The sequence below is a fragment of the Balaenoptera musculus genome, chromosome 10 (assembly GCF_009873245.2).
Source record: "Balaenoptera musculus isolate JJ_BM4_2016_0621 chromosome 10, mBalMus1.pri.v3, whole genome shotgun sequence".
Classification (NCBI taxonomy): Eukaryota; Metazoa; Chordata; class Mammalia; order Artiodactyla; family Balaenopteridae; genus Balaenoptera; species Balaenoptera musculus.
In genome coordinates, this window is record NC_045794.1 from 38,868,351 (window position 1) to 38,883,706 (window position 15,356).

A 15,356-nucleotide genomic window follows, 5' to 3' on the forward strand; every position below is an offset into this window, starting at 1 on the left:
GTTACAGATTTTGCTTTATCTCTGAAAAATTCTAAGAAGCTGTGCAATTAAGGCTGTGATTTCTACAGATTTGGTCTTGCTTGGAGATGGGCCCTGAACTAAATGACCTCTCAAATTACTTTCAGCTTAAGATCCTGGCATTTATCTAGGAAATCTTCAACCAGAGAATACTCCAAACTCGCTCCATAATTCAGAAATGCTCCATTCAGCTGCCCCCCCCACTGAAGTTATAGCCCCCCCCCTCTATTATATCCCAAAGGAATCTTGAACTTCATCTTATAAATGAAGGGAAAGGACAGATTACAGATTAATAAAGTGGCAAATTGCTCAACCTCATAAATATCTCATCCCAGCTCTGTCATTACCTACTTTTGCCAGTTTGGCAAGGCAGTTTTTGCTTCTTCTTCTTGAGCTCAGTTCCCTCTGCTGTGCAATGAAAGGTTTGGAACCTAGTAAGATTACTCACATCTCGTGGGATGGGAAGGACCAAGAAGGACTGTTGAGTCTCGCTCTAACATGGAGACCTGAGTCGTTGCCTTCTGTGTCACTTTGAGAGTGAATGATGTGCAATGCTCAAAGAACTCAGTTAGACTTCAGGAAAAGTTGGTTTTCTTTCCCAACCAGTTGAAAACTGTGTTTAATGCAGTTAAATAGTCACCTTGTGTTTAGTTTTGGATAAAGCCTAAAGTGTTGGTATGCATGGGCTCTGGTTTGAGTCAGTACCTATTAAGAAGCTTTAGCCATCCTCCTTTTCTTCCTTCTTCTTCCTCCTTTATCACTTTTGGTTCTAAGGAGGGCTCCTGGCCAGTTTGTGTGACTTGTATCATTTTTCTCTGGTCTCTCTCTACTTGGTACCCATACACCAGGCTGGTTCTTAAAGAGTGAGAGGGAGTAATGAGGGCCCCAGGGAGCTGGGAACTAATCAGTACTCATGGGGAAACAGCAGTAGCCAGTTATCTGGACCCCTGGCACTCCTGCCTCTATTGTGGTCCTGAGAAAGAGGAGGATATGGGGTGGACACTGAGGGCCTATAAACCCTTCTGCTAGCCAGAGACCAGCCTGGGGCTTCCTCAGGTTTGACAAAACTTGACCTCAATGTACACTTACATGCACATATACTCCTACCCACACTCTCTCACATATATGCAAACAGATAAGCCTTTTAGAATCACAGGATTCTATGGAGCATAAAGGATCACATGGATCATTTTATTTCAATCTCCAATCTGATGCATGAGTCCCATACAACATGTCCCATAAGTGACCATCCAGCCTCTGTTTGAACTTCCTCAGGAACTCTCTTCCATCAGCTAAAGTTTCTTTGCCTCCATCCTGATCCAAATCTTGATATTATATTACCTATGTGACCATTTCCACAAACACCTAAACAAGCTTTAGTATCTCTTCTCAAAAACAAAACAAAACCAAAAGCAAGAAGCAAAAACAAACAAAAAAAACCCTTGACTTTCCTTAAACCTACTGCTCCATTTTCTCAATCTCCTTCACAGCAAAACTTCTCAGTAAATTTATCTATGGTTGCTCTTTGTACTTTTTCAGTTGCCATTCTCTCCTCATCTTATTCCAGCTAGCTGAAACTTCTCTTGTCAATATTGTCAACCCCTTTAAAACCAATGTTGCAAAACCCAATGGTAACTTTTCTGTTTTCTTCTTATTTGAATTTTCAGTGGCATCCAACACAGCTGACCTCTTTATCGTCCTTGTAGCATTCTCTTTCCTTGGATTTTGTGACACAAAAATTTCCTGATTTTCTTTCTTACTTAATGGCTGCTGCTCCTGTTTCTCTTGCTGGGTCATTCTCAGCTTGAACTAGAAATGCTGGACTGCTCCAGATCTCATTCCCAGGACCTCCTCTTCACTTCATTTTCCTTAGATGTTCTATGCTAATCTTATATCTCTAAATACCACATATACGCCAAATATTAGCCCTGACCTCTCCCCAGAACGTCAAAATAATACGTACAACTTGACATTCCACTTTAATGTCTAATAAGCATCTTAAGCAGTTTAGCCAAAATGCAACTAACCAAACAGCCAAACTAACAAAAAATCAAATCCTTAATTTTCACCCTTCTATTGTGCATTTCCCCCAATCATGCTGATTTTAGTAAGTGATGCCACCATTTTTACCCAGTTGCTCAAGTGAAAATCTAAGACTTAGACAAGATACTACAGTGAGGTAGGAGGAACAGGCAGAGAAATCCTTGCTTTTGCTTGTGGTGGAGTTGATGCTCAGAATGGTGGGCACAATGCGAGCATAGGAGAAGAAAATGAGGAGGACAGTTCCAAGGCTATGTGTGACATAAGACCAGGCCAGGACAGTGAGACTGGTGGAGCAGGCTAGAGGGAAGAGGGAGGGCAGGTCACAACTGAAATAGGAGACAGTGTGGGGCTCACAGAACTCTAAATTGCCAGCTCCAAAGATATTGATGTGATCATCCAGAAAACCCAGGCCCCACTAGGCCAACAGCAGTCCCACACACAGTTGGTTTCTCATCACCTGACTGAATAACAGAGAATGAAAAATGTCATGGGCCATTGCTAGGAACAGGAAGGATTCAATGCCCTCAGAGGCAGATACGAAGAAGATGTGGGCCATGCAACCCACTACTGAGATTGCTTTCTTTTTAGACAAGAGATTTTCCAGCAACTTGGGCACTGAGACTGAGAAGTAGCAGATATCCAGGAAGGAGAGTTGTCCTAGGAAGAAGTACATAGGTACATGGAAACGGGAATCAGCACTGATCACCAGCAGCATCACCAGATTCTTCATCAGGGTTAGGAAGTAAACCCCAAGGAGTAGCACAAAACGCAGAGCCTCGATGTGGGGGTCAGCAGATAGCCTGAGGATGGTGAACTTGGTGATGGTGCTGCATTTCTCAAAAAGAAGAAACTTTCCCTTGGAATAAAACTAGCATTTTGAACCTCATTTTTTGCCTCTCTATTTCCTCTGGGCCTTAAATCCTTTCTCTATACACATTATTTCTTGACTCTGGGATCCAAGTTCAAGTTTTGAACCACCTTCACAAACTCTCTAGACTCAATAGTATCTTTGATTTTCTTATATTCTACGCCCTCAACTCTAGATCAAGCTGATGCTGCTCAGTCTTTAATAAAATATTTAGATGGATGATAGATTACAGCATTTGCAGATGCAGAGAGAAGTTGCTAATGTAGGTGGAAGGGCTGCATTTATTGAAAAGGGAATGTCAATAGGATCCAGAGAATGAGTGGAGGAGTTTACCTTGGGAATAGGGATGCTTGATCCATTGTAAGAGGAAGGAAAGTAAAAAGTGTGGAGAAAGATACAGGGAAGTTTTTGTATCTGGAAGGGAAGGGGGTTTCCTATTTATAGCCTCTATAATGTCAATAAGGTGAAAGGTAAAGTTATCAGTGGGGGTATGCAGGGGGGAGACTGGTGTTTGAAATAAGTACTTTGGATTAGTTGCAGTGGCAAAGTCTAGTCCAGATTTTTGGTTATAAATTTGAGTCCAGTGATCACTCTTATGTGATTTTTCTCGTGTTTGGTATATGTGGAGAGTAAGTCAGTCATTGCATTTATGTCAGACATGTGATGTAATAAAAGGAGAGATGGGTTATGGAGTTAAGAAATTTCCTTGGTGATTAAGTGAATGAATCTTGCCTGTGTAATGAGAGAAGTAAGGATATGAGTGGTATGAAATGAAAATGTGGTCGACATAAAGGATTAGTGTTCTCAATGCATGTGAAAAATGGTTGGTGTAGGAACACTAAATTAAATGAATCAGAAATAGAGGTGACTGTGGTAGGAGAGTGTTTGAAACTGAGGTTTTTGAAGGTGCTGGCTGAATGTGTGAAGGAAAACATCCTTGGATGGAGGGACACATGGAAACCAGAGACTTGGTACTATTTTAATTAAGATGAGAATGTTTTTGGTTATTTTTTCTTCTTCTCCTAGAAAAGTCACATGATGTTAAAACATTTAAAAGTATGTTAAAGTTTTAAAATTTAGAAATTAGAGCACAAGGAAATTAGTCCAGAGATACCCCAGATGTTCTACTGTGGAAAGGCACCTGTCTCAATGGGTCATGATTACTTATTCCCCTCTACAGATCCATAATTAAGTTCTATTTAAGAGTGTTATATTCAGACCTTGCTACATTCTGTGTTCTCATACCAGATTTAGCTAACTTACGCTAACCTAGAACTTGCCCAGGTTCACTTGCTCTGACCTGACACTGACACACAAACTCAGCCTCAAGATCACTATTCAAACTTGTTGGCTCAGTCAGCTGGTTCATTCTGGCCTTCCTGTCTTATGGCTGATGCAATTAATTACTTAAGGGAGACTGAGACTTTTCTCCTATTGTTTCTTCACCCAGCAATCAAGCCCTTGTTAGCTACCAAGTCCAAATTAACCTGTGAACATAATCCAATGAACCAATCAGTAGACAAGTTGGCAGAATTCATTCAGATTCACTGACAAAGATGTTTAATTGGCTTGTAAAATATGCTTTGAGAACTGCCAGTAAGGAGCTGGCTCAGTGTATTGTTTATATTTTTAATTTTTTGTATAATGTGATGTTTTGACATCTTAAACTTTCTGGCTGTGGAGAGTCTGCCTCTCACCAGGGATAGCTAATTCTTAGAGATAGCAAAGGAATTAGCAGGGAGAATGCCTTTATTATACACACTAACCAATTCACAGCCATATCTCCTCTATGTAGCCCTTACAAGCCAGGAAACAATATTCGTCTGCCTTAACCATCCCAGAGCCAGGTACCAGGCAACTAGGGACCACCCCTACAGCACAGAGCCTCCCAAATTATTCAACCTAGCCAGTTCCAAACTGTTCCTGCCCTGCCTTGCCAGGTACCAGGTACCAGGTACCAGGTACCAGGTACCAGGCAAGGTACCAGGCAACTTGGGACCACCCCTATAGCACAGAGCCTCCCAAAATTATTCAACCTAGCCAGTTCCAAACTGTTCCTGCCCTGCCTTGCCTTCTAGTGAAAACCCCAGTAAAGGCTCTAGGCCATGCTCCCTCTCTCTCCCCTTCTGCCTCTTCACCAATGCTGGTGCTTCCCCACATGGCCCTGTGTGGTGTGCCATGCCTACTGTTTCTAGTACCTGTGAGTACAATAGATTTTGTTTTTCTGAACCTCCCCTGTGTCTCTTCCTATGGCCTGAGACATACCTGGGGTCAAGTCATCAAGTCCTAGTTCTGTTTCTTACTAGTTGTATGATCTTTGGAAAGTCTTTAAGCCTTCCTTATCTCAATTTTCTGATCCATAAAATGGCATATAGTAATACCTCTCTTACATTGTTTTAAGAAGTTATTTATATAACTTATGTGCATACGTTGGTTATGATAGACTTATTTGTTATTCATTGCCTTAGTTTTAATCCCTCAATATTCTCAAGGAGAGGACAGGAGTTAATTTTGAGGGCAGATCAGAGCATGTTCGTAAATAGAGAAATAAAAACCAGATCAAAGAGGGAGAGACGGAGATGGATGGGGGAAGGATGATCTCACTGTAAGAGCAGAGTTGCAGGAAAGCTCAAAGTACAGAGCAAAGGAGACATAGAGAGGAAGAGATGAAGAGTAGAGATAAGTGGCCCAGGAGATATCAAGGCAGACCTAGCTCTCCTCTTCCCCAGTGGAGAGAACCCTCTAGGTGCTCTGACCTGTTAACAGAATGTCTCAATAAACCATGCAGGTGGAAAACAGCAACAACTCTTTTCTCTGAAGAAAAGCTCTTGTCTATCTACATGACAGTATTAGGGGAAAAAAGAAAGGATATTAGTGTATGTGCCAGGAGTCTCCCTGGCTAAGATTTCAAAATCCTTTTTTAGATTCTTATAAACTTGGGCTGCTCTGAATCCTAAGAAAAGTATATAGAAATACAATTTTGAAAAGTTCTGATTCTCAGCATATAAATATTTGAGCAACTACTCAGACCATTTCAAAACCAATTACACAGTTGTTTTTCACTATTTTCTCTTATTGCTCTAAATAGTTTCCCAAGGGTATTATGCAAATAAAGCCTCCTCAGATCTAACCATTCAGAAGAATGCCTAGATTTAAATAGCCAGCAGGTGGGTACCTGATCACGCAAGTCCAGGATACAGCTGAGTTGATTCCTTGAATTCCTTGGAGTTCAGCCAGAAGCAGATTTTTGACCTCATTATCTTAGAAGTTTCCTAATATGCATGTATGTGTGTGTTGACAAATATAATCTTAATGACTAAACCTTAAATAGGTTTTTGACTAAACCTTAGTCAGCTTGACTAAACCTTAAATAGGTTTTTCCTGAATATAGGTCCCTGATCCCCCTTTTCTTAGAGCATTTGCTTTAAAAAACTTGAGGGCTTCCCTGGTGGTGCAGTGGTTGAGAATCTGCCTGCCAATGCAGGGGACACGGGTTCGAGCCCTGGTCTGGGAAGATCCCACATGCCGCGGAGCAGCTAGGCCCGTGCGCCACAACTACTGAGCCTGCGCGTCTGGAGCCTGTGCTCCGCAACAAGAGAGGCCGCGACAGTGAGAGGCCCGCACACCGCGATGAAGAGTGGCCCCCACTTGCCGCAACTGGAGAAAGCCCTCGCACAGAAACGAAGACCCAACACAGCCAAATAAAATAAATAAATAAATTTATTTAAAAAAAAAAAACTTGAAATTGTAAATTCTTTCTCTGCCTCTTTAAAATGAATGTAAATCTTCTCTCAGCTTCTTGCCTGTCTTTCTCGAGATCCTGAGAACTATCTCTTTGAAATGTAAACATTGAAGAAGATAGTACTCCTAGCTCTCAGTCTCTGTGGAAGGACAGGGGACTAATTTACATAAACAACAATTAGTAAATACTAGTAAATATGGATGGCCTAATCACAGAGAAAAACATTTGCAAACTCAGGAATAACTCAGTGAGCTTGACATCCCATTGATTGACCATAAGGAACACACACACATACATGCTCTACTGAGTTGTAAGTAGCTACCACTCCCCCTGAATTAGGCTTACTTATGCATCCCATCATAGATAGCACAGGTTAACATACATGTCTCAACAGGGTGAACTTGCTCCACTAATTTTATCACATGGCCAAAGGAGTAAACTAGCGTGTACCTTCTCTATGGATAAATGGGAAAGAGGAGAAAGGTGGGGTTGAGCAATGCTTCTTCTCCCTAACTCACCAATCGGGTAACAACTTGCCCTCTGGTGGGGTTGGAAAGATTGATTGAGGGGTAGATAGTGTCTTAGGTTGGGATCCTGAGAACCAGAAACTGAGACGGATGTTCATATGTATATAATTTAAAGGAGAAAGCTCTCAGGAGAAATCAGTAAGGAAGTAAGGGGAATCCATTATATCCAGTATAGGGTAGGATTTGTACAAGACTGTGGTTTCAGGTAAAGTCTAGCAGCTGTATCCTAAGATGAAATCCAGTGGAATTTCTGAACTTTAGAAGCTGTTTAATCTCTCATAGGCTCCACTGTTGAATACTGTAAAGAATTAATAAAACCCATAAGATTATCAGAGCATCAGCCAAACACCTAAAATATTATTCGAAGAAACAATTGTGCTAGCACCAGGTAAGTTATTTCAAGCAAACTGAATAAACTCAATTCATTGTTCGATTAGAACTACATTACCATTGTCAAAGACCGTAACAGAGACATACAGGGGCCTGGGGGAAGGTAAGCAGATGGAGCAAATTTTGCTTTTATGGTAACCAGGATACCAGTCACTCTTTGCTTGTTGCCTGAAAGACATGACTTGTTAACTAAGACACAAATGAGAAAAATAATCTGTCAAGAAGTAATTTTGGCCCTAAGTTTTGCCATATTTGTTGGGCCAAAGCCATATATACACATGGATGCATCTCTCAGAAAGTGATATTTAAAATATTGCTGTCTTAGAAAGAGTAAACATTTGCAATAGTGGTAGTCCCAGTCCCTGGGATAGTTACTGAAGTAAGGTACTTTCTTTGCCTCTCAGAGTATTCAAAATATTTTAATTTCTATTTTGTTCTAGCATTTGTTTCTGACACCACATGTTAGATCAAATGTGGGCTCTGTCAGGACAACCTGTACCTCAATGTTAAGAAGGTAAAATCTGAGGAGTTGTGAGTGAAGCACCAAAAATCCCTGCTTTATCTCTTACTCCTGATTAATCATATCATCTTCCTTTATCTTTTAATTTCCCTCTTGTTTTGATGATAAGACATGAGCATATTTTTTAAAAATAAATTCAAGTTTTCCTTTTGATTTTAGGGGAAAATATTTCAAAAGACAGCATGTTCCAAGCACGCTGTTGTTGTTATTGTTTTTTAATTACAATTTTAAGGTTGTAACTATTTTATATCAAAATTGAGAAGATAGCATAATTATTTCACAGTAAAGTATCCTTGTCTTCTTCTTTTGTTTATTAATAAAACATTCTTAGGGTGAAGATTCAGTGTATTACTTTGGGGACTATTAATATCGTCACAATATTGAGACTTCCAACACTTGAACATAGGCTATTTTTTAACTTATTTATTCTTTATTTCAATAATTTTTGTGACTTTATATTTTAGCGTATTTTCAGGTTCACAGCAAAATTGCGAGGAAGATACAGAGATTTTCCATTTATCCCCACTCCCACTCATGCATAGCCTCCTCCACTATCAATATCACCCACCAAAGTTATACAAATGTTACAACTGATGAACCTACAATGACACATCATAAACAACCAAAGTACACAGCTTACCTTAAGGTTTACTCTTGGTGTTGTACATTCTATGGATTTGGACAAATGTATAATGACATGTATCCATCTGTATTATACAAAGTAGTTTCACTGCCCTAAAAATCCTCTGTATTCTACCTATTCATCCCTCCCCTACGCTAGCCCCTGGCAATCACTGATCTTTATACTGTCTCCAGAGTTTTGCCTTTTCCAGAATGTCATACATTTGGAATCAAAGTATGTAGCTTTTCCAGTTTGGTTTTGTTCACTTAGTAATATGCATTTAAGGTTTCTTCATGTCTTCTCATGACTTGCTAGCTATTTTTTTTAGCACTGAGTAACATTCCATTGTTTGGATGTACCACAATTTATTCATTTCCCTACTGAAGGACATCTTGATTACTTCCAGATTTGGGGAATTGTTAATAAAGCTGCTATAAACATTCATGAGCAGGTTTTTGTGTGGACATAAGTATTTAACTCCTTTGAGTAAATACCAGGGAGCATGATTGCTAGATTATGGTAAGAGTATTTTTAGTTTTGTAAGAAATATCAAACTGTCTTCCAAAGTGACAATCCCATTTTACATTCCCACCAGTAGTGAATGAGAATTCCTGTTGCCCCATATCCCTACCAGTATTTGGTATTGTCAGTATTTTAGATTTTGCCAATTCTAAAGGATGTCCAATGGCTTCTTATTTTTGTTTTAATTTGCATTTCCCTGATGACATACGATGCAGAACACCTCATCATGTGCTTATTTTCTATCTGTATATCTTCTTTGCAAGGTGTCAAAGTATTTGGCCCATTTTTTAATTATTTTTTTTAATTGTTGAGTTATAGGGATTTCTTTGTATATTTTGGATAACAGTACTCTTTCTGATGTGCATTTTGCAAATATTTTCTCCCAATCTGTGACCTATCTTCTCATTCTCTTGACATTGTTCACAGAGAAGAAGTTTTTAATTTCAATAAAGTCTGGTTTATCAATTATTTCTCTCATTAATCCTGTCTTTGATATTGTATCTAAAAAATCATAGCAATATCTAAGGTCTTCTAGATTTTCTCCTATGTTAACTTCCAGGACTTATATATTTTGCACTTTACATTTAGTTCTGTGATCTATTTTGAGTTAATTTTTGTGAAGGGTGTAATTTCTGTGTTTAGATTCTTTTTTTTTTTTTTTTTGCATGTGGATATCCAGTTGTTTCAGTGCCATTTGTTGAAAAGGCTATCTTTGCTCCATTCTATTACCTTTGCTCCTTTGCAAACATCAGCTACTATATATATGTAGTCTATTTCTGGGCTCTTTATTCTATTCCATTGATTGATTTGTCTGTTCTTTCACCAATACCACACTGTCTTGATTGCTGTAGCTTTATAATAAGTCTTGAAGTCAGGTAGTGTCAGTTTTGGTTCTCTAACTTTGTTTTTCTCCTTCAGTATTGTTTCTGTTATTCTGGGTCTTTTGCCTTTCCATGTCAACTTTAGAATCAGTTTGTCAGTATCTACAAAGTAACTTTCTGGAATTTTGATTGGGATTGCACTGAATCTATTTATCAAGTTGGAAAGTACTGACATTTTGGCAATATTGAGTCTTCCTATCTTTGAACATGGAATATCACTACATTTATTTACTTCTTCTTTGACTGTGTTCATCAGAGATTTGTCATTTTTATCATACAGATCTTGTACACATTTTGTTAGATTTATACTGAAATATTTCATTTTTTGGTGTCAATGTAAATGGTATTGTATTTTTACGACTGTTGATATGAACAATCAAATTCCAATTGTTCATAGCTGGTTTTTAGAAAAGCAATTGACTTTTGCATATTAACCTTATATCCTGCAAATCTGATGTAAATTCCCATTAGTTCCAGGAGTATTATGGTCAACTTTTTGGATTTTCCACACAGATGATCATGTCATCTGTGAGCAAAGACAGTTTTATTTCTTCCTCCCTAATCTGTATATCTTTTATTTCTTTTTCTTGTCTTATTGTATTAGCTATAACTTCCAGTATGATGTGGAAAAGCAGTGGTGAGAGGGGACATTCTTGCCTTGTACCTCACCTTAATGTGAAAACTGAGTTTTTCAGCATTATGATACTATCTGTGTCTTTAACTCATCAGAGACTATCTATAAATAATATTATACAACTTCATATATAGTACACTACACTTCCATTTCCCCCTTTCTGTCTCATGTGCTATTTTTGTCATACATTTTAATTCTACACATATTATATGCCCCCAAATACACTATTACTATATTTGCTTTAAGCAGCCAACTATGTTTTAAGAAGATTAATAAATGAGATAAATGCCTTTTATACTTACCTACATGTTTTCCGTTTTGCGAAATTTTGTGTATATCTAAATTTCCATCTGGTATCATTTGTCTCCTGCTTGAAGAACTTACTTTAACATCCTTGTAGTAAATTCTACTGACAATGAATTTTTTCAGCTTTCCTTTGTTTGAAAAACCCTTTATTTCATCTTAAGACATTATCAAGTGTCCCCTTAGGGGAAGAATTATCCCCTTTTGAGAAACTCTATGCTAGAACTAAGGTAGAGCTAACTAAGAAACTAGTTCAAAACACGTGTCAGAAAAATCAACAAAAGAAACAAAGTAGAGCACTAGAAAATTATCTACCTAATACAAAAGAAGGTAGAAAAGGATGAAAAGAGAAACAAAAAAGACACGGGATATAGGAATAAATGACAAAATGGCAGATTTAAGTCTAGCTATATTGATAATTATATTAAGAGTAAATTGATTAAACAGTGCAAGCAAAAGTCTGATATGGCCAGACTGGATTTTAAAAATTAGGTCTAGCTATACGCTGTCTACAAGAGAAACACGTTAGAGTAAAAGACACAAACAGATTGAAAATTAAAAGGTGAGTAAAGGTATACCTACAAACAGTAACAATATGAGGACTAGAAGTACTGATACATGCTATTGCATAGATGAAACTCAAAACATATGCTAATGGAAATTACACAATCAGAATAGCAACAACAACAAAAAAGAGAATAGTTGAAGGGACCTCCAGGACAATATCAAGCATGTTAAACGTTTGCATTTTAGGGGTCCCAGAAGGAGAAGAGAGAAAGTGGTAGAAAATATATTTGATCAACATATGGATGAAAACTTTTTGAACCTGAAGAAGGAAATAGATATCCAGGTACAGGAAACACACAGAATCCCAAATAAGATGAACCCAAAGAACCTATGCCAAATAATATCATGATTAAAATGGCAAAAGTTACAGATAAAGAGAATTTTAAAGGCAGCAGGAGAGAAAAATGTCACATATAAAGGAACCTCCATAAGGCTATCAGCTGATTTTTCAGGAGAAACTTTGCAGGCGAGAAGTAAGTGGCATTATTTATTTATTTATTTATTTATTTATTTTTATTTATTTTTGGCTGCGTTGGGTCTTCATTGCCGCATGCAGGCTTTCCTAGTTGAGGCAAGTGGGGGCTACTCTTCATTGCGGTGCATGGGCTTCTCATTGCGGTGGTTTCTCTTGTTGTGGAGCAAGGCTCTAGGTGCGTGGGCTTCAGTAGTTGTGGCACGTGGTCTCAGTAGTTGTGGCGCACAGGCTTAGTTGCTCCGTGGCATGTGGGATCTTCCCGGACCAGGGCTCAAACCCGCGTCCTCTGCATTGGCAGGCAGATTCTTAACCACTGCACCACCAGGGAAGTCCTGGCATGATATATTTAAAGTGCTGAAAGGAAAAAACCTACAACCTAGGATACTCTACTCACAAGGTTAACATTCAAAATTGAAGGAGAGATAAAGAGCTTCTCAGACAAGCAAAAACTAAGAGTTTATCAATATGAAACTGACCTTACAAGAAGTGTTAAATAGTCTTAAGTGAAAAAGAAAAGCCTACAATAAGAAATAAGAAATTATAGGCAGAGGAAAATCCCACTGGTAAGGGTAAATATATAGTAAGGCTGTGGATCAACCACTTAAATAAGCTAGTATGAACGTTCAAATACAAAAAATATAAAATGAACTATAGCTAAAATAAACATGTAGGGATAAACATGAAGATTTAAGACAGGACATCAAAAACACAAAACGTGGTGAGGGGAGTAAAAAATCTAGAGCTTTCTGAATGTATTTGAACTTAACTGACTGTCAACTTAAATCAAGTAGATATAGTTATAGGTCAACATGTATGAACTCCATGGTAACCACAAATCAAAAACCTACAATAGGGCTTCCCTGGTGGCACAGTGGTTGAGAATCTGCCTGCCAATGCAGGGGACACGGGTTCGAGCCCTGGTCTGGGAGGATCCCACATGCCACGGAGCAACTGGGCCCGTGAGCCACAATTACTGAGCCTGCACGTCTGGAGCCTGTGCTCCGCAACGGGAGAGGCTGCGACAGTGAGAGGCCCGTGCACCGCGATGAAGAGTGGCCCCCGCTTGCCGCAACTGGAGAAAGCCCTCCCACAGAAACGAAGACCCAACACAGCCAAAAATAAATTAATTAATTAAAAAAAGAAAACCTACAATAGATACACAAAAACTAGAGAGAAAAAAACACAAACACAACACTAACGAAAATAATCATTCTCAAGTGTACATGGAACATTCTCCAGGATAGATCATATCTTGGGCCACAAATCAAGCCTTGGAAAATTTAAGAAAATTGAAATAATAACCAAGCATATTTTCCAACCACAACACTATGATAATAGAAATCAATTACAAGAAAAAATAACTGTAAAAAACACAAATGCATAGAGGCTAAACAACATGCTACTAAACAACCAGTGGATCACTGAAGAAATCAAAGAGGAAATCAAAAAATACCTAGAGGCAAATGAAGATGAAAACACACCGATCCAAAATCTAAGGGATGCATCAAAAGCAGTTCTAAGAGGGAAGTTTATAGCAATACAATCTTAGCTCAGGAAACAAGAAAAATCACAAATAAACAACCTAAACTTACACCTAATGCAAGTAGAGAAAGAGAAACAAAAAAACCCAAAGTAAGTAGAAGGAAAGAAATCATAAAGATCAGAGCAGAGATAAATGAAATAGAGATGAAGAAAACAATAGCAAAGATCAATGAAACTAAAAGCTGGTTCTCTGAAAAGATAAACAAAATTGATAAACCTTGAGCCAGAAACATCAAGAAAAAAAGGGAGAGGATTCAAATCAATAAAATTATAAAGGAAGAAGAAGAAGTTACAGTGGACACCACGGAAGTACAAAAGATCATAACAGACTACTAAACGCAACTATATGCCAATAAAATGGACAACCTAGAAGAAATGGACAAATTCTTAAAAAGGTACAACCTTCCAAGACTGAACCAGGAAGAAGTAGAAAATATGAACAGACAAATCACAAGTACTGAAATTAAGACAGTGATTTAAAAATTTCCAACAAAAAAGCATGAGGAGATTAACCAAGATGGCGGAGTAGAAGGACGTGCTCTCACTCCCTCTTGTGAGAGCACCAGAATCACAACTGGCTGCTGGATAATCATCAACAGGAAGACACTGGAACTCACCAAGAAGGATACCCCACGTCCAAGGACAGAGGAGAAGCCACAGTGAGACGGTAGGAGGGGCACAATCAGAGTAAAATCAAATCCCATAACTGCTGGGTGGGTGACTCACAGACTGGCAAACACTTATACCACAGAAGTCCACCCACTGGAGTGAAGCTTCTGAGCCCCACGTCAGGCTTCCCAACCTGGGGGTCCGGCAACAGGAGGAGGAATTCCTAGAGAATCAGACTTTGAAGCCTAGTGGGAATTGATTGCAGGACTTCGACAGGACTGGGGGAAACAGAGACCCCACTCTTGGAGGGCACACACAAAGTAGTGTGCGCATCAGGACCCAGGGGAAGGAGCAGTGACCCAGGGGGAGACTGAACCAGACCTACCTGCTGGTGTTGGGGGGTCTTCTGCAGAGGCGGGGGGTGGCTCTGTTTCACTGTGGGGACAAGGACACTGGCAGCGGAGGCTCTGGGAAGTGCTCCTTGGCATGAGCCCTCCCAGAGTCTGCCATTAACCCCACCAAAGAGCCCAGGTAGGCTCCAGTGTTGGGTTGCCTCAGACAAAACAACCAACAGGGAGGGAACCCAGCCCCACCCATCAACAGTCAAGTGGATTAAAGTGTTACGGAGCTCTGTCCGCCACAGCAACAGTCAGCTCTACCCACCACCAGAGCCTCCCATCAAGCCTCTTAGATAGCCTCAACCACCAGAGGACAGACAGCAGAAGCAAGAAAAACTACAATCCTGCAGCCTGTGGACCAACACCACAGTTACAGAAAGATAGACAAGATGAAAAGGCAGAGGGCTATATATCAGATGAAGGAACAAGAAAAAACCCCAGAAAAACAACTAAATGAAGTGGAGATAGGCAACCTTCCAGAAAAAGAATTCAGAATAATGATAGTGAAGATGATCCAGGACCTCGGAATAAGAATGGAGGCAAAGATTGAGAAGATGCAAGAAATGATTAACAAAGACCTAGAAGAATTAAAGAACAAACAAACAGAGATGACCAATACAATAACTGAAATGAAAACTACACTAGAAGGAATCAATAGCAGAATAACTGAGGCAGAAGAACGGATAAGTGACCTG

At 39.2% G+C, this 15,356-nt stretch overlaps 1 pseudogene; it reads right to left on the bottom strand.

Annotated features, from left to right (window-relative positions):
• Positions 1 to 2,122: 2,122 nt before the first annotated feature.
• LOC118902759 lies at positions 2,123 to 2,791 on the bottom strand (annotated as a pseudogene).
• Positions 2,792 to 15,356: the final 12,565 nt, after the last annotated feature.